The following is a 19,341-nucleotide window of genomic DNA, read 5'->3' on the forward strand; positions in this document are numbered from 1 at the left end:
GACGGCTACCCAGCCGAATTTTACCACTGGTCAGGTGAAGGGATCGTAGATACCTTACACGCTGCTTATCAGGAAGCAGATCACGAAGCCTCTTTAGGATGTCTTTCTAATAACGCAGTAATAGCGGTCTTACCTAAACCAGGGAAGGATCCATTACTTTGCAGTAGCTACCGTCCCATATCGCTCCTCAATTGGGAAAATAAGGAACAGAAGGGGTGGTTACAGATAATTTATGTCCTCTACACACCCAGATGCAACATGCTTTTGAGAAGTGGAAGATACTGGGATTATCCATGTGGGGCAGGGTACAATCTGTGAAAATGGTTCCACTTCCACGTTTTATTTATACCCATGGAATGCTTCCTCTTCGGATTCTTTTATCCACATTGCGCCTCATAGATTCTAAGATCAAATCTTTTGTATGGGGATCAACAAAACATCGTTTCGCTGTGAACAAACTGAAAGCACACCACTCTAATGGAGGTCTAAGTCTTCCATCGATAGAGCATTACACTCTTACACTACAACTATCTCAACTAACACACATGTTAATGGAAAATCCTAATACGCCACAATGGATAAACATAGAAAGACACCTGTTATTAGCAGAGCTTGGTCTCTCAGCATTATATGGAACAGGCACAAGTCGCCTTGATTCTACTTATCCATTGTTATCTGCAATGCGCAAAACTTGGCAAAGGGCACATCGTTTATTGGGTTTTAATCCATGTATACATAAGAAAGCCCCAATATAGAAAAACACAGGTATACATATTAAAAGGAAAACTTTATCCTGGCCCCGATAGAAAACAGCATGTATCCTTACTTTAGATCCGCTTCTTCATGATGGAGACCTCAAATCTTTCGCGCAATTGACAGATGAGTTTAATCTTCCGTTACAACAGGCAGCAAATTACATGCAACTTAGTAACTGCCTTAATAAGATTCTAGGACCACACCCCTGGTTATTACAAACTTCACCGGTAGTATCATATCTGAAATATACAATTTAATAATTTAAAATTCTAATAATGTAATATTTAATATTTAAGGTTTATCTATTCTTGTATTCCGTGCTTTTTATTAAATCTTGGCTTATGTATTTCGTGCATATTCTTCATTACCTTTTTCATCAATTTATACTAAAAATGAATTTGTTTGTTTCTTTCTTAGACATTCATCAGATATAGTGTTATGTAGGCTTCAATGAACTAGTTTATTTAGTCATTTATAAATATCCAGCTGGTGCAATTGTTTTGGAAATTATTGTATTTTGTAAAATTCTAATAAAAGAAATTCTACAGAAAAAAATCACAGCGGTCACAGTATAGTATTACTCCGGTGGCCCTATCTATTGGAGAGATGCACACAGGTGAGAAAGCAATGCTGGAAGAAGCACACAAGGATGAGCATAACATGAAGGGGGCAGGGAAGAAGAGCACAGGTGAGAGAAAGCAACAAGGAGTGCAGTGGAGGGGGAAATAGCTTTAAGGCATGGGAAAATTGGGCAATTGCCTAGGACCCCCACTTTCCAAGGTGCCCCCAGGAAAGTAAACATTCTCTATATCTAGCTCACTACTGTAAATGTCCCCATCTCAACCACTCTGCCTTCCTCTACCTTACAGCAGAGCTTTAAATGGGCTGGTACAGAGTCCCACCACTTTATTTTGAGAGGGAGAGTACCTACGACATAATATGTTTAATTGGAGAGTATCACACTTCTTAGAAACAAGCAGGTACTCTGGTACAGGGTACATGAACTTCTATTTTTCCATTTCAAGCACTGCCTCAGATCCTATATTTGCCAGGGGTCATCTTAAGGATTTATGGGAGCCATAGGAAGAAATATTTCAACAGTTTTTAAGGGAAATCTATTTCTGAAAGTTTGTTTGGTATCACATGGGCTTCAATTATCAGAAAATGGGTGGTAAATTGCGCTGTCTGATAGGCAAGACCTAAAAATGAAACTGAAAGTCCCGGCATGCCATATCCTCGGAAAAAAGACAGCTGAAGAGACGCCCCTCAAGTGAACATTTTGACTCCTGCACCATCACAAACATGCACTTCTCCAAGAACCGGACAAAATTCAGATTTCGTACCCCTTCAAATTTGAATTCCTTCATCCGTCGATCTACATGTACCCGACTCTCCCGCTAGGTGACACCTGGTCAATACCGTAAGAGCAAGAATTTAGACAAACCTCCACGCACATCCGGTGGCGTCGGAAATTACGTAACCTGAAACGTTTTGGTTAACATTTTGAAGCACGAAGGTGAGGGAACAATTGAAGTGCCTTTGAAAGGAGGTAATAAACACTTCGCATGCTGCAGTTTATGTGTGCTGGTTGTCCCAGAGATCTGCTGGGGAAAGTCTGAAGATTAATAGTTGTATTTCATGCAACAAGCTCGTATTAGGTGGTGATTATGGGGGATTTTAGGTTCGGGATTGGAACTGCTACAATAGTGAGCAAGTAACCCTTTTGGAGGAGAAAATGAAAAGTACTTTTGAGGCAGATACGTAAAACATGGGTTGTTACAGCCTGAACTCCATTTTTGGAACTTCAAATGTAGGCTTCACGATGTGTTGTGGTCTTAACGTTTTCGTTAGGCTTTCGTAAGCAGCAAGTGGCCTAAGTTTTCGGTGATTCCTAGCCCTTTTCGCGTTTTCAACATTTGCATTATAGCTGAAAATTATTCTGTTGTTGGAAACACGAGGTGGATGATAGTCTTATTTGGGATCAACTCTCTCGAACGTGACACAAAACCGTGAATTTCAAGTTGGCGCGTGTAGTTCCAGCGCTAGAAAAAAAGCATATATTTTAGGCTGAGCAGGGCACAAGTACTAAACAACGCTTGCAATGCAATAGGTCTCGCATTTACGAGAGTTAGTTATTGAGGTTGTAAATATAAAAGTGCTTTATTAATATGTTTTGTAGTAGAGTGGATGTACGTGGTGTGTAGTGGAATTATGTGGTATGTTGTGCAGTGGAATTATGTGGATATAAATATGGTATTTAGTGTATAGGAAGTAGGTAGAGTGGGATTGTGTGTTATTGAGAGTAATTATGTAGTATGGTATTTTGTGTTGTTGAGTGGTAACCTCAGGTTTAGTCTCCCTCGTTTCCATAGAGGCAGAACTATAAACTCAATGAGGCACAAAGAAAGTAGTAGGGTATTAGTCAACCAACGAGAAGCACTTCAGGAGGTATAAGATGCTGCGCAAAATGTACTACAATACATTAAGAACCAAGTACTTTTGAAATGATTTACACATTAACTAGACGTATCCAGAAATCAGCAAATACCCGAATGCCTAAACTAACAGAGAATGAGCATTTTTATAGTACAGACTGGAATCATATTTTGGTAATGGATAAACAGCGGAAACTACTTTTGAGCCGCTCAGAGCGTGTGCGTTTCTGAGGGCAGTGAATTAGTAAGCACCTGTTAAGGAATACAGCAATGGCTGCAAACTCACTGCTGCTCTCCCGAGCAGATAACATTCCAGAGTGTGCTGTGCCAAGTGGCTGATATTTAAAAAGCGCTATGACGCGCTAAGCTCTGGCTGCGCCAGATCGCTTTTTCTGTTTATCACCGAAAGAGGGCAGATTATCAGTTAACAAAGAGAGAGGGATGTGAAGTCATGGGCAATATGGACAACGGAGGCTGAATTTATGAATGGATGAAAGAAGGACAGAGTGAGTTATTTTTGAATTTTTTAAAATTGATTTTACACAACAATCAGCCAGACGTAGAGCGATACACAATCACATTGGTACATGGCATAGTTACATATGTTTACAACAAAATTAGAAGAGTACACATTTATATTGCCGAAGATATATGAGAGGCCCTGTATGACAATGCATAGAAGTCTGAAACCGTTAAATAAGTCTCTAACAGTAAGTCAGTACAAGTAATTCTCAGCATTTTCGCCTACACCAGGAGTCCAGCATAACATATCATGATCAATTAGATCTATCAGTGTCCATCACATCTTCATCAACCTAACAAAAACGTACCCACCGTTCCCTCCCCCAGCACGTTCGGCAATGAGTATCTATAGTAGCAATTACACATATCTATATCTGAAATTCGTGTGTATCTCGGTTCCACAGTCTGTCTTAGGTGTACTATGCAGCCCCGCTAAATGAAATAATATAGCCCACAGATGCTGTGAGGAGCACATGTGTCCCGTAGAAGTGGTCCAAGTCCCCAGTCAATAGTGTCATTACTCCTCAGTAGGATAATATATCTATCACAGCATATTCCTCCAACATTGCATTCCAGCTCAACGCGATCAGTGTTTTCCGTAGGCCCCTATATTCTTCTCTGCTAAGTTCAGCCCCCTCCGCTTTACCCCATCTCATCACTTCCGTGTGCCAGTCCTGTAGGGATGGGGCCCTAGTGGCCTTCCATCGTGTGGTTATGGCTCTTTTAGCTGGAAGGAGCGCAAGATTAGCGAATCGACTGGTGGGATTACCCTTCCTGTCTCGGGGCCCTAATCCCAGTATGCAGTATTCCAAGGTGTCGTTGGGACGCACCGGGGCTATATCCAACAGTATTTTGCAGACTCTTTCAGTAGTGTCCCAGTCGAGGGCAGTCCCATACCATGTGTATCAGCCCCGCATTTGGTGCGTGGCAGCGTGGGCTGGTATCATTCGCTCCCGGGAATTTAGCACACAATCTGCGTGGGGTTAAATAGGCTCTGTGCAATAACATCAATTGAATACATTTAAATTTTGGATTACGAGACACCTTTTTGGGGTATCCCAGTATAGTGTCCCATTCCTTTACTGTAAATTCACAGCCTACGTCCTCTTCCCACCTGTCACGTAATGGTCTTAATGAGATCGCCTTCTCAGTCCAAATTCCGTGAGTCAACCATTTTGTCAGGCGTGCCCCGTTACCCATGAGGTATTGCATGGTAAGTAGTGCATTCGTGTTCGGTTCAGTGCCATCGAGTGACCAGGTAGTGCGTATATATCTGGATATATGTGCATGCAGTAGGAACAGTGTATCAGGGGCACCATGTATTCGTACAAATGTTTCATGCGTCATTAATACACTCTCCGAAAAGAACTCTCCTATCGTAGTGATGCCTGTTTCAGTCCATGCCTGTAAAGCACGATTGGTAACCAGTCCTGATCGTGTAGGGACACCCAGTAGTGGAATAGTGGAAGCATACGGTGTTGTCCGTCCAGTGTATCTCACTGCACTTCTCCAGTAAGTAATGGCTATCTTTAGCAAGTGGGGTGTTGATGCCGGCAGAGGGGCCTGAGATAGTAAGAGCCTGTGGATTACCCCCTTGTCCCTATCCCGTAGTGACATATCCAATTCTTGCAAATTACATCCTACAAGCCAATATGCTAGCCACTGCAATTGGCTGGCATAGCAATACACGCGTAAATCCGGTACCCCCATCCCCCCTTGTTTCGTGGTTAATTGTAATTTCGCTAGGCTTATATGTCTGCGCCCCGTGCCCCATATTAGGTCTATCACCAACGAGTTTAATACTTTGAAAATCCTCAAGGGGACAAGTATAGGCAGATTGGTAAAATAATAAAGTAGCCGCGCAGCAGCACCATTTTAGTGAAGGCTACTCTGCCCGCCACTGATCGGGACAGCGAAACCCAGAATTGGATTTGAGATTTGAGAGCAGTGATTGCGCGTGCCAAGTTGCCATCTAGGAGGTCCGTGGCGTCGCAGTAGATCTGTATTCCGAGATACTTAAAAGTATCAGGCGCTATGTGGAAGGTCGAGGGGCCGAGCGTAAAGTGACCGCTTCTCGCTGAGCAATCAAAGAAATATGCGTATGACTTGGCAGCATTGATAGCCAGGCCAGAAAGTTCCTGGAATGATTCAAAGATGGAGGGCATTGGGTGTGGATCTGCGTCCATGTCTTTGATATAAAGAATGAGATCATCTGCGTATGCAGAGACAGTGTGAGATGTACGACCTCGCGTTATTCCACTACAGCTTGCAAAAGAACAGAGTCTGTGCAGAAGCGGTTCCAGCGCTAGGATAAACAACAATGGCGACAAGGGGCAGCCCTGTCTGGTTTCCCGAGCCACTGTATATTGCCTTGAAATATGCTGACCCGTACGTGCCCGCGCAGTGGGGTTTGTGTATAGTAGGCGCACACACGCTATATATTCATCAGGTAACCAAATCGTGCGACGGCATAGAACATATAGTCCCAACGCAGGTCGAATGCCTGCCTCAAATCAAGTGATCGGCAGTGATGCGGGGTAGGCACCCGCTCTTAATTAACGCAATAGGCGGGGGGCACCCGCCATAAAAAAATAAGCATAAAGTGGGGTGGGCACCCGTATCTAGACATCAAAGGAAGCGGGGTGGGCTCCCGCCAATCCGCATAGAAATACGAACAAAGCGGGGTAGGCTCCCGTCATCATAGGCACCACAATGCAGGGTGGGCACCCGCTCCCGGAAGCATCACGGGGGAATCCCTCCAGTAGGGACTCCCTCAGGCAGCATGCAGCGGCGCGCTGCAGAGCTCCAGCTCCACTTCAGGAGCCCAACCTCAGCGCTCCCGGGCGCACCAGCAAGAGGAAGCAACAAAGCTCTCACCAGGCGCTAGAAGCAACGCCCCCAGTCCCTAGGGACAAGGAAACAGCAACCCAAGATCCCCAAAAAGTATTCCTCCAGGCATCCAGGGGCAGGGCAGGGCCCAGGGAGGCAAGCCTTCCCCTGGGCCCCAGCAGCAGCACGCCCCTGGTAGTTTCAAGTCAAGAACAAGAACATTTACTTGGGGTCACAGCCCCTTCTTTTATACACACATTTCCCTTTGTGACACAGCACAGGTAAGGGGGGAACCAGATACATCTGGTTCAGGAGCACTTGAGCACTTTGTTTTGCTCAGCCCCTCTCTTCTATTCAGAGGACAGGCCAGGGACATCAGACGCACCACGGGGGTGGAGCCAGCATTGTGGAGGGAAGGCCCAGCCCTATTCAGGTCCCAGGTGTAACTCCTCCCTCCCATCTACATGCAGATCTCTCCATTCACCACCGGGCAGGCTCACCCTGGCTACTGGAATTCCCCAGCCCTGTCACTCAAACTCCAGACAGGCAATTCACATCAGACAGTACACAGACATGCCAACCTCTAGAAGTGGCACTTCTCCTATAGTTATAATAAATCCGCGCACATCATTGCGTAGCATTTATTCTCACGAGTTCGCACATACCAAACTCGCCCCTGCACTCCTCTCACATCAGGAACTACCATGGACACACATATCCCCCATGCATTCCTATTGGAGGGCAGGCCAGTCTCACGACATGTAACACAGAGCGCACGCACTTTACACTGGGACACAGTGCTAAAGTGCCTAGAGGCCTAAAACTACTAACACTACATAGGGAAAAAGGCCAGGATAATTGCAAAAAGTTTAGGGGTGAACCTGCCAAAAGGGCCAGGTCCAACAGTACCCGTGTCAGGTGTGCCCAACATGACATAGGGTAGGCGTCTGATGTTAAGTGCCGTGTTCCTACCAGGGACAAACCCACATTGATCAGTGTGTATTAGTGTGGAGATAAACTGACAAAGGCGAGTGGCCAACAGCTTACTCAGGATTTTATAGTCCGTGTTAAGGAGTGATAAAGGTCTATAACTCGAAATGAGCAATGCATCCCTCCCAGGCTTTAGTAAAGAAACCACTAGGGCTTGCAGTGAAGTAGCGGGGAGCCCACCTCCTTCCAACGACTCGTGATATATGCATTGTAAATGAGGAATCAACGAGTCGGCATATGCAGCGTAAAATTCAATCGGTAGGCCATAGTTCCCTGGGGTCTTATTACGTGGTAAAGCTTTAATCGCTTGTCGGATTTCCGCCCCTGTTATTGGTCATGCTAACTCATCTCGCTGCTGTGGTGTGAGCTGCGGTAAGCATAATCCGTCGAAGAGGGGTTCAAAATCAGTGTCGGTAAGTCCAGGCAATGGACCATATTGGTGCTCATAGTAGTCCCTAAACGCAGTATTGATGTCTAATTGCGTGTTCACTACAACATCCACACTGTTATGAATTTCCATTATGGGGGCGGGCAAAGGAAGGTTTCGAACCACCCGTGCTAGTAACGGCCCTGACCTGTCAGCCTGCGTGTGTTGTTTCTGTGTGTACAGCCGGTGATCAACAACGCGTAGCTCCTCAAGAAGTTCTGCGTATTGAATGTTAGCCTCCTGTAATTGTGTCAATTGTTCATTTGTCCCTGAAGCCTCCCCCTCTAACGCAGCCAATTTACCCTCCATCTCCGTAAGCCGTTCTATCAGAGCAAGTCGAACTCTTGTCTTAGTACTAATTGCCACTCCCCTGATGACCGTTTTAAAGGCATCCCATTCCATCTGGCGAGTACTAGCAGTCCCCGCATTCTCTGAGAAATAATGGGCAATCGCCCCCGACAGGACATGACGGAAGACTGAATCTTCCAGCATTGTGGGCTGTAGTTTCCAAGTCGGTATCGGAGTTGGAACCTTGCCCCACTGTAGAGTCAATTCCACAGGGTTATGATCCAACAGGGTTTTGCACATATGGAGCACAGAAACAATGGACCCCATCAGGGTTCCGTAGCAGAGGAACCGATCTATCCGAGTGTGTAGTCTGTATGGTGGGCAATAAAAAGAGTATTCCCCGTGCCCTGGATGTTTTGCCCGTCATGTGTCATGAATTTCCCATCCCTCTGACCACCCTTTAAGTGCCTCATCTTGTTTTTTGCTTTCCGTAGCGTGTAATGGGGGGTGGGACCTGTCTAAGTCAACATCTAATACAGCATTAAAGTCACCCCTTAACACCCAAGGTATTCGGTCCAGTCTGTCAAGGCTACACCCAGTGTAGCCAGATATTTATCCTGATCAATGTTCGGCGTATATATACAACCCATAACCACATGAGCCCTGTCCAATAAGCCATGAAGTATTACATATCTGCTGTTGATGTCTATTTTCTGCTCTAGAAGCCTGAAAGGAACACTATTCCGCACCCACACCGCCACCCCCCTGGAAAAAGCTGAGTATGTCGTGGCAAACAGTTGTCTCCTCCCTTTCCTCTGCAACTTGGCTGCCTCCTCCTCCACAGTTGGAGAGCGTCATCATCATCGGCGCGCGTGGTCGCCAATCATGGGAGCGGGGGGGCGCAAATGTTCAGAAGCACCCCTTACATCAATGCAACACGGTGTTCTTCATAGCAGATGTCCAACACATGTCTCGAGGTTAGGGCAGTGTGTGCAGATTACCTCAAGGTATCTCCTAGCAGATTGTGACCCTCCGTAGTCAGTGGAAAATATAGCCGTGTCCAGCATAGAAGCAGGGGCGTCCCCACACGGGCTCACTCGCTACGACTCTCCGCGTAGGCTCACTCTGGAATCGCCAGCGTATGTCTCAATTAGGGGGTGGAGGAAGGCGCCCGTAGGTCCAACGTTCTGCAGCGCTAATACTCTCTGCAAGTGCTCCCACACTCAACACGGTGCCCCCCGCCTTCACCTGCACCTACACCGTCCAGGTTCACGGCCGTCTGCAGCCGCCATTTTGTGTTTTGCAGCCGTTGTCCTTGCGCAGCAAAATGGGCAGTCAATCGTCCGCTGTAGGTGCCCCCCGCATCACCACCAAACCGGAACAATGCCCAAAGCTCCTCCGCCAATGTCTCTCAGAACCGCTGTAGCCACGGCAGAAGTCGCGACGTCCAGTGGGATTGCCACACAGCCTACGGGGCTCCACCCTCCGTCTCTCCACGGCCCCGGTGTCGTCCAGGAGTAATACACAAATGAACAGGATCCGCCAGGTCTACGGCGTCCAAAACACAGCCACCAGGTCCAGAAGTCTTCCACTACAGAAGGATGGGTGACCCAGTCGTGTAGGTCTAGATAAATGCAGGATATTTTGCTTATTGTCAGAGTAGGGAACGGAGCTCTTTCAGCTCACATCCTCCATGCCCGGCAGTTGGCCACGCTCCCCCGGACAGAGTGAGTGATTGACGGGGAATTTGTTATTGGATGAATGAGATGAGGTGATGGATGGAGAGGAGGATGTTGGATGGATGGGTGAATCCCAGCTCACAGAACGTCTGCTCCTCATATTACAATGCCTCAGAGACTGTGGAGACCTGTTTTTTTTTTTTAGAAACTTCTTGGTAATCGCAGCCCTTGTGAGTACTGTTTACATTTGATGCACTCAGGATTTCCAAATAAAGGAGTCTGTTTTTTTAGAAACTGCTCGGTAATCCTTGCCCTTTTGGGGCTGGCAAAATGTAAGGTTGGTGTGTTGCCTTATAAAGGAGACCTGTTGTAGAAACTACTGTGTAGTCAGAGCACCTGGCACGTGAGGTAACATCTGAAGCTCTGTGTTTTAGAAACTGCTTGTTAATCCCAGCACCTGGGGTGTAGGGTGACTAAAGTATACACAAGAGCTTGAATGCTCAACCTAACAACAGTTTTCCAAATAATAGCTAAGCCATGTGTTTTAAAAAATTATGTGTGCCTTGTTTTCTGCATGGTGGGTGAATCACAGGTGTCTTGACACCAAATGGTTATATTTTACAACCAAAAATAAGTAGCATCATTTCATAAATCTGTGAAGGACAGTTATGTGGCAGAGTTGCCAGGGTGCATGCACCTTTTACCAAGTGATGACCTACTGCGGAAGGTGGGAGGCTGGCAGGTGGCTAACTAGTCGAGTAAAACAATTGGGGCTGCTTGAACATTTATTTCCAATAGTTTGTGTCTGATTTCTAGTGGGTTCCTTTGGGTATTAATCCTAAATTCAGGAAGATTGTGAAATCCTAGATGATTAGTGGGAAGGATTATAGTGTCGATTTCTTTTTAAGACAGCCTTGCAAGATTCTTATAAGAGGGCTGTAGTTACATGTTTTCCTGTATTATGTGGTGGAGGGTTGGAATGTGGAACTGATGTATGTCATGTAGAATGTATTACAGTGGAATGTATGTATTCATTCTGAGGTCGCCCTTTGAATAGTGCTGCATGCACTTTGTGTTTCCTGCATCTTGAGAATAAAAGAAGATTAATTTCAACTGCATTTGTGTGTGTTACTACACATATTTTGGCGATGAGCTGGTGATGTAAGAAGACCACCATCAACAACATTTCTCTTCACCAAATCTAACATTGTCGTAAAAAGGAACTGAACGTTTGAGTGAAAAGCTTCAAGAAATCACAGCTTTCTATTTTTTTTACGGCCATGCACGAATCGTCTGGATTGACTCTTATCTATGTTGCGGTATGGATCCACATATCAACAAATAAGTAAGTGTAACTCTTTATCTGTAACTACTTACCAACGGTTGGTTTTAATGGTCTTCAGAGCATTCAAATCCCGCAGTAGTGGACGCCCCGGCAGCATGGTGTACACCGTCATTGCTTGCACGCGTTCCTTTGTCTCCAAGGTAGTGCGTCTGTGAATGCGTCCAGCTACAGAGGAAGAGGACGACCCTACGTGATGCATGCTTGAGGTCACGTGACGTCATTGCGCTAGAGGTCACGCACGGCGGACATCTTTAAGGCTGTGAATCACTTTCAGGAATCGTGTCTCCTCACTGGACTTCTTCGTGTGCCAAGGTTCAACTTTTTCAAAAATCTATACCGGATTGCCGGTATCGCTTTTCATTTACTTCACACTAACAACTAAATGTGCGTGCAGTGCTATGTTTGCTTTGCCCATAACAGTACCTATTTAAGGGGCAATATTTCTCCTGTACTTTGCACTCAGAGAGCAAGTTTAAATTTTAAATGAAATTCAAACTGTTTTTACACCATTTTCTCAGCTCAGTGAACTTTGTGCATATTCTGTTGTTTGAAATTTGTTAATTTTTTTCAAGTCATGTCTACAAGTGAAACCAACACAGCAGTAGGTGACTTCAATCCTTCATCAATGCACATCAATTCACCGAAGGAATTTTTAATGGTACCGGGAGAGCCTTTGGTTGCCTGCAATGACTGGAAAGAGTATTTTCTTAACTATATTGGCAACTTGGAAGACATCAGTTGAAATTTCTCTCCAGAAAGAAAAAAAATGATTCCTATGTTTTCTTTGTGTCTTGAAGGTTTGCGTGTCTACAATGAATTACAAAAACGGGAGAGAGTTGGTGGTGATATTGATGTTTTTAAAGCTGCCATGTTGGATCTTGATGATCACTTCTCTCCTTCGGTGTGCATCGCTGTCACTAGACACACTTTCTTTCAGAGAAAACAAGCAAAACATGATAGAATTGAAGAGTATGTTTCTGCATTAAAAAAATTAGCGAGTAAGTGTAGATTTGCACAATTGCATGATGAGTTCATCCATGACCAAGTTGTCATGTACACCAAAAATAAAACCATACAAGATAGATTATGGGTGGAAGGTGAAGGGTTTTTGAAGGATATTGTGAAATGGTAAAAAAAGCTGAGCTCTCGGAGCATTGTGCAAAAGCTACGCTTTCTCATGACAAGAAGGACTCAGATGTTGTAGGAAAGATTTCAGAAAACAAGTCGGCATGAGGTGAACCGTGACTTTAAAGTTGATAAAAAGAAAGGAGAAAATTGTGAGCCCAAAAAATGTGGTAATTTGGTGTACTACAGATGTGGTAGTTTCTCACACTCTGCTAGATATGAGAGATGTCCTGTAAAACCTGCAAAGTGTATGGAATGTGGTATCATTGGGCATTTTGCCAGGGTTTGCAGAAGAAAATCGAAAAAAATTCTAAAGGTTAGGTTGCTTGTGTACAAGAAGGGGAGGAGGATAGTTATTCAAGCTCATGTGAAGGCAAATACGTTCGAAAGAAGAATGTGATACTTAACATTACTGATGATTCATCCTCTAAACCTTTATTTCCTAGTTTCCCTTGGTGGTATTACTGTTCAACTTGAGGCAGACTCAGGGTCCCTGTTCACCATTATTGCCCAAGATATTTGGAAAAAACATTTCACAAATAGTATTGGTGAATGGTTAGAACCTAATGATATTCCTCCTGAGAGTTATACTGGGGAAACAATTGATATCTTAGGATACAGAATGTTGGTTTTCCTTTTCAAAGAAATACATGCCGCTGGGAAGTTGTACATTGCAAAAGAGGGACCATCAGTTTTGGGTTGGAAGGATCAGAAGAGTTTAAACATAATTCTTGACCAAAACAGTAAGGAGCAAGTTTTAATTTCTTGTGATGGAGAGCACACTAGGAAGTGGGTTTTACAAGAATTCCCTGCAGTTTTCGCAGGTGGTATGGATAAACTCAAAGGGTTCACACACCAAATTTGATTAAAGAGGGTGCAGTTCCCAAAGTACACAAAGCTCAGAATATTTTTCTTTTATTGTTAGAAACGAGGTCAAGTCTGCGTTGGAGAACTTATTAAAAGCTGATGTTATTGAACCTGTTGAAGCATCCGAATGGGTTTCTCCATTGGTCGTTGACCAAAAATCCAATGGAAAGGCTCATTTGTACTTGGATTTAAGATATCTGAACAATAATATTCTTGTGGATCAGTTTCCTCTTCCCAGAATTGATCAAATGTTATCTTTAACACGAAATGCCAAGTGTTTTTCTACTTTAGACCTTTCTGCTGCATACCACCAGGTTGTATTGGAAACTGGAAGTAGACATTTCACTACCTTTTGTACACCGTTTGGGTGCTATAGATTTAAACGCATGCCTTTTAGGTTGGCATCAGCTGCTGCAGTTTTTCAGAGGTTGAAGTTGTAATTATTTGGTCATATTCCTGAGGTGGTATTCTTTCAGGACGACATCGTAGTGATCGGAAAGGACAAAACCCTTCATGATGCCATTCTCAGGGAAGTGCTCACGATCCTCGGGGACGATAGTTTGGCAGCTGAAGGTAGTAAAAGCAAATTTGCTGAAAAGTCTGTTACTTATCTGGGGCATGAAATATGTGATAGTGGTATCAAACCTAAGGATAAACTGGTTGATGCCATCATCAATGCTCCGGCACCTAATTCTAAAAATGAACTTAGATCTTTCCTCGGCTTAGCCGAATTTTATTCGAAATTTGTAAATCATTTTTCACAGAAAACTTATGAGATGTGCTTTTTCTGGTTTAAATCTTTTTTTATTGAATTTCAAACAAGTAGAAAAGACAAGACCCTCTGCTCCTTGGAGACAGTGCAAATGAGACATCGAGGTCGCAAGACATATCATTACCAAAGGCAATAAGCGTGGAGCGGGCTTACAAACATTAAGAGGGAAACGGAACAAATAAATGAAAACTAACAGTACCCTCTCCTTTCCCTCCCCCCCTTTCCCCTTCCCTCGTCCACCATTAACGGAAAAGAGCAGTCTAGGGATCAGCGATGTTGTTTGCGACGCTTCAGGGAACCGCTGCTTGGGATCTGTGTGTCTGGAAGGCGGAGTAGTCGAAGGTAATGAGGACATGTCAACTCTCGGAATTCGGACACTAGTAAGGTTAGAAAGGGCCGCCACAACTCTGGGAATTCAGACCCTCTGCTGGCTAGCATGAGGGTTAGTTTCTCCATGCCCAACACCAGCCAGAGTCTCTGGAGCCATCCGGAATGTGTTGGAAGTTGGGTGAAGTGCCAGTGTATCATAATGTTTTGTGCCGTTGCGCCTAAGGCAATAGCCATCAGCCAACCCCTCCGGGACTTAAGGGGGTATGTCAATGGGTTGGGTAGGCCCAGGAGGACATAAGTAGGAAATCGCGGGAGCTGTGTCTCAAAGTGGAGATCTATTTCATCAAGGATTTGGGTCCAGTATGGATGTATACAGATACAGCTCCAGAGGACGTGTTCCAGAGTACCCAGCTCCCCACACCCCCTCCAGCATAGGGCGCTCTGGCGGGAGTCAAAGCAATGTATAATACCAATATGTGGCAATCTTGGTCAAGGTCTCTGTGAGACCCATATGGTACGCCGAGTGTCACGCCCTGTGGTAGATACCTTCCCATTCCTTGTGGCTTAGAGACCTGCCCAAGTCCCTTTCCCAGCCGGCTCGGCCTGCGTTGTATGTGTGTGTGGTAGTAACTAAAAGCATTTTGTATAGGTCGGCTCTAATTTTCTTATCGGACGTGCGTGTTATGAGCCATCTTTCATAAGGGATCAGAAGGCGCTGTGCCTGAGGTATGATATGCGGGTGAAGTGCCATAGTATTCTTTGAGCTGTGTGAATGTGATAATTTCGTCCACGTCGAAAAGGTGGCCTAAGGACCTGCAAGAGGAGGAGCGCGAGGTGTGGAAGGGTGTCCGTGCCTGGATAAAAACTCTGGGTTATCAAACAGTGTTGTGAGGGGGGATGGGAAGGTGGATGGGAAGGTGGTCAGTTGGTGTGCAATGTTAGTGCGGTCCCAGGATTCTATAACAGTGCCTGTGATTAATGAGGCATAAAGATTGGGCGGTCTATGCTGTTTACGGAGAAAGGGAATGCCTTGTTAGGGCCTGGCTGCTACCGCTTGGTCTTCAAACAGCCAGTGTTTCTCCGATTCTAGGCGGTGCCATTCCACTAAGTATCTGATCTGCGAGGCGTGGCGTGGAAGTAGAGTTGAAGGTCAGGCACCCTCACCCCCCCCCCCCTCTCCGGCGGGAGAACCGCAACCTCTTGTTGGAATTAGGGCTTGCGACCGTGCCATATAAAACGTGCTAGGTTCGCTTGGGTCTGCTGGATCCAGCTCGCCGGAGGACGAAGGGGAAGAGTCTGGAACAGGTACAGAATCTACGGGAGAATGGTCATTTTGGTAGCCGCAATCCTGCCTAGCCAGGACATCGTGCAATGTTTCCACCTGTTCAACTCTTTGCGTATGTGGGAGCAGAGATTAGAGTAGTTGATGTCAGTGGTGGCCTGAATAGTGGGAGCCAGGTGAATTCGGTCAGTGTTGTTATCAAAGACAATGTTTAGGTCACCTCCCAACAATAAGCGGCGATCCGAGGATGCGGGTGCCTCAGTGAGTGCATTGAGGAGGAACTTGATCTGCCCTTCATTAGGTGCGTATATGGAGCCGGCTACAAAGGTCACCCCTCCCGATGAGAACTGGTATGTAAGTAAACGGTCCTTAATCTCTGCCTCTTTCTGTATGACCCTGCCAGAAAAGGATTGGGAGACCAGTATAGCTACCTCGTCTGATTTGGAGGTGTTAGAGGAGAACATCTGTGTAGGGAAGGCCCGGGATTTCAGTCTGTGATGGTCCTTGGAGAGAAGGTGAGTCTCCTGCAGGAGGCATATGTCAGCTTTCGAGTGCTCTAAGTAATGAAGGACAGCCCTGCGTTTGATTGGGTTATTCAACCCCTGCACGTTTTGGGTGAGAACTTTAAGGGAGTTGTGTGGCATCAAAGGTCAAGGGGTAATACAGGTTGCGATGCAGGCTGTTTGTTATATTGAACAAAAAGGGGCGACAGAGCGAATCTGCAAGTCTAGTGACAAATAGCCCTCGGTGAGCAACAGAAGGAGGTGGACGAGGGAGCCCATACCCCAAAAAAAAAAAAAACCCCGTTCAAAACAAGAGTTCCAACCAGAAAGACAAAACCAAGAACAAATAGAAGACTCAATGTCCTAGGAAAAAGTCTGTCATCCTGGAATGACCAGGAGATTGTCGGGGTGGGGGCCACAGTGTGACCAAGAGGAGTCATAGAGCCCATTTCAGAAAAAACACGTGGTTCCAGCTGCTCATTCAGCACTGGTGCTCGTCCCGGCTAGGACGTCTGACACGCAGGCTAGGGCGTCTTGCTGGCTTCTTGCTATGTCCATCTTGTTCGGCTTCCGGACACGTCGGTGTCGATTCTGGCACTGCCATCCCGATGGGGAGGTCTCAGGCCCTGAGCCAGTGCTTTGGTGGTCGCCCTCTTCACTTGGTACTGCCAGACCCAGTAGACGGCAGGAGTCAATAAGTGAGCGTAGCTGATGGAGTTTGCCATTGTGTCAAAAGATGAGGCGGAATGGATGGCCCCAGGAGTACGGGATACCCTGCTGCCTGAGATGTTCAGTCACAGGGCGGAATTGCCGGCGGCGTTGTAGAGTGAGTGATCAGGACCAGATCCTGGTAGAGTACTGGGGAGTGCCCTTGGAAGGAGATAGGGTGAAGGGATCTTGCCTTTGTGAGGATAGCTTCCTTAGTTTTGAAGTCTTGGACGCACACAAGGATGTCTGCTGGGGGGGGGGGGCGTTAGGCACGCGTGGTGGGTCAACTCTGTGCGCCCTGTCTAAGATGATTTCCGCGCCATCAGGAGCCCCAAGGATGTGGCAGAACAGGCCCGTTGTGAATGCAAAAAAGGTCTTTGGTGTCGTCCGATGTCTTCACTCCCCGGATCCGAATGTTATGCCTGCGCGACCTGTTTTCCAAGTCCTCCAGGTGAGTTTGGACATCAAGGTGCTGATCTTGTAAGCGGAGTATCTTCTGTTGGAGCATAGCCACTTTGGTCGCTGTAGTATCGCTCTTGTCCTCCAACGTTGCAACGCGTTCCCCCACTTCGTCAACATCTCTTCGGATCTCCTTTATCTCAGCTGTGAGATCTGCTTTCACAGTTTGCAAATCGGCTCGGAGAGTGTGAAAGAGTGATTCCAAAAAACGCTTTAGTCATCACCAGTGCTAGGAGACTGCTGCAGGGTCACCATTTTGGGGATAGCGGCTGTTAGGTTGGGAATAGAATGTGGGTGACAAAGATGTCTTTCAGAGGTTTTGGCTTCCTCGTCCTGGATGAGGACATAGTCGTGTGTCCCACGACAGATGGTCAGCGATGGGGGGTATGTGTCTGCCTTGCTGCCACGTACTGAAGGGTGCTGAAGCGTCGACTCTGAAGGCAGAGCTGGCCTCGGGCATCTCACGTGTCTCCACTTCAGCTGGCCACGAGGGAAACTCCGCCCGCCTCCAGGCAAGGGGGCCTCCTGGGTGGACTGGCCCCGGGAGTGTAGATGTAATCGGTGTGGGCACGTCTCACAGTACGTGCAAGTATTCAGATTAGGCGATGTATAGTCTGTGCCAGATTAGGTCACCTCTCAGCAGCCGGGAGCATATGACAGATCCAGTGGGTACACAACTGTTATCGAGGCCAGGGATCCAACGATGTCGCCCGCAGTGCATGGTAATCGCCCCTTGATGTGATGGCAGAATCACAGCGCGTCTCCGCTGCAGCCGCTCACCCCCGACCCCCACTCACAGTCCAAGTCAGGGGAACGCAGGCCTCGCAGACCTCGCATGGAGATATCTGATTACAATGCGGGCAAGGGGGAAGCCGCCGCGGCCTCTCCAGGTCTATCCACGGAGGCGTGAAGCGACCCCGGGGCTACTTCCAGGGGTCAGGGCAAGCCGCCGAGTCTCGGGCCTCCACTCCAGGCCACGCTGCAGTTTGCGCCGCGAATCCGCCCTCCTCCGGGTCTAATCGGGTGGTGCTGTGGGCCGCCCCCACTAAAATTGAGGCCGGAGATCCAGCGGCGTCACTCGCTATGTGGGGTGGTGATGTCCCCGGGATGGATTAGCCGTGGTCAGCGTGGGAGAGGGAGGGATCTTACCTCAATCCCTGCAAGAGGTGGCTGATGAGGTGCGGGCTTCTCAGGGGTGCCCGTCGGGCTCCAGGCGCTGTGTGGCCAGCGATGTCCACGCCACCTCCAGAGCGTAAGCCCTCTCGATCTCTGAAGCTGGAGGGGCTGATGTCTAGGCGGTGTGGTGGGCGACCCGCGTGTCGTCCGGGGCCCAGACAGAGGCCGATGGATGAGGATCTGGCCCCTGCGGTCCCTGTCATGGACCGCTGCCTTGTTGAAGCCTCTGCTGAGCGTCGGCGGGTGTAGGCCGGATCACCTCTCCCACCGCCCATTTCAAGCCTCAGCTGATTGACGTCTGCGGCCGGCGGGGCAGTCGGGGGTAGAGATTCACCGGGGGAGCCTTCCGCCGGTGTTACCAGCTATTTCTGGGACCCTTAGAAGCTTATAGATGCTGATTTCAGCGGGCGGCGGGCAGGAGCTCTGGATAACACGTCCTACCTCGCCGCCATCTTGGCCACGCCCCCCGAGATGCGCTTTTTAGTGAAGAACAAAGCTATCTTATTATGGATTGATACGTGTCCAAGTCATTCATGGATATCAAAAGGGCTAGTGCTCCCACACTACAAGAATTTGACCCTTTAGCTGACACCTTTGTCACCACTGATTGCAGTGGTACTGGATTGGGTGGTGTATTGTCCCAGATGTCTGACCAGGGTAATGAAGTTGTTTTGGCCTTTGCATCACGCTCATTGTCTCCTACGGAGGAAAAGTACTCTATTATAGATCGTGAAACGCTAGCGTGTGAATGGGCCATGGAGCATTTCAGGAAATTTATTAGGGGAAAGAAATTTATTTTGCGCTCTGACCACAAACCTTTGACCAAGTTACTTACTACAGAAGGTCTT

The 19,341-nt window shown here is 46.9% G+C and overlaps 1 protein-coding gene across 1 annotated transcript in view; it reads right to left on the reverse strand.

Annotated features, from left to right (window-relative positions):
• The window catches only part of LOC146857674 (uncharacterized), a 341,850-nt gene that overhangs the window by 53,720 nt on the left and 268,789 nt on the right, over positions 1 to 19,341 (reverse strand). The gene's annotated exons all lie outside the window — the stretch shown is intronic.

This window comes from Triturus cristatus, chromosome 3_2 (assembly GCF_964204655.1).
Source record: "Triturus cristatus chromosome 3_2, aTriCri1.1, whole genome shotgun sequence".
Lineage (NCBI taxonomy): Eukaryota > Metazoa > Chordata > Amphibia > Caudata > Salamandridae > Triturus > Triturus cristatus.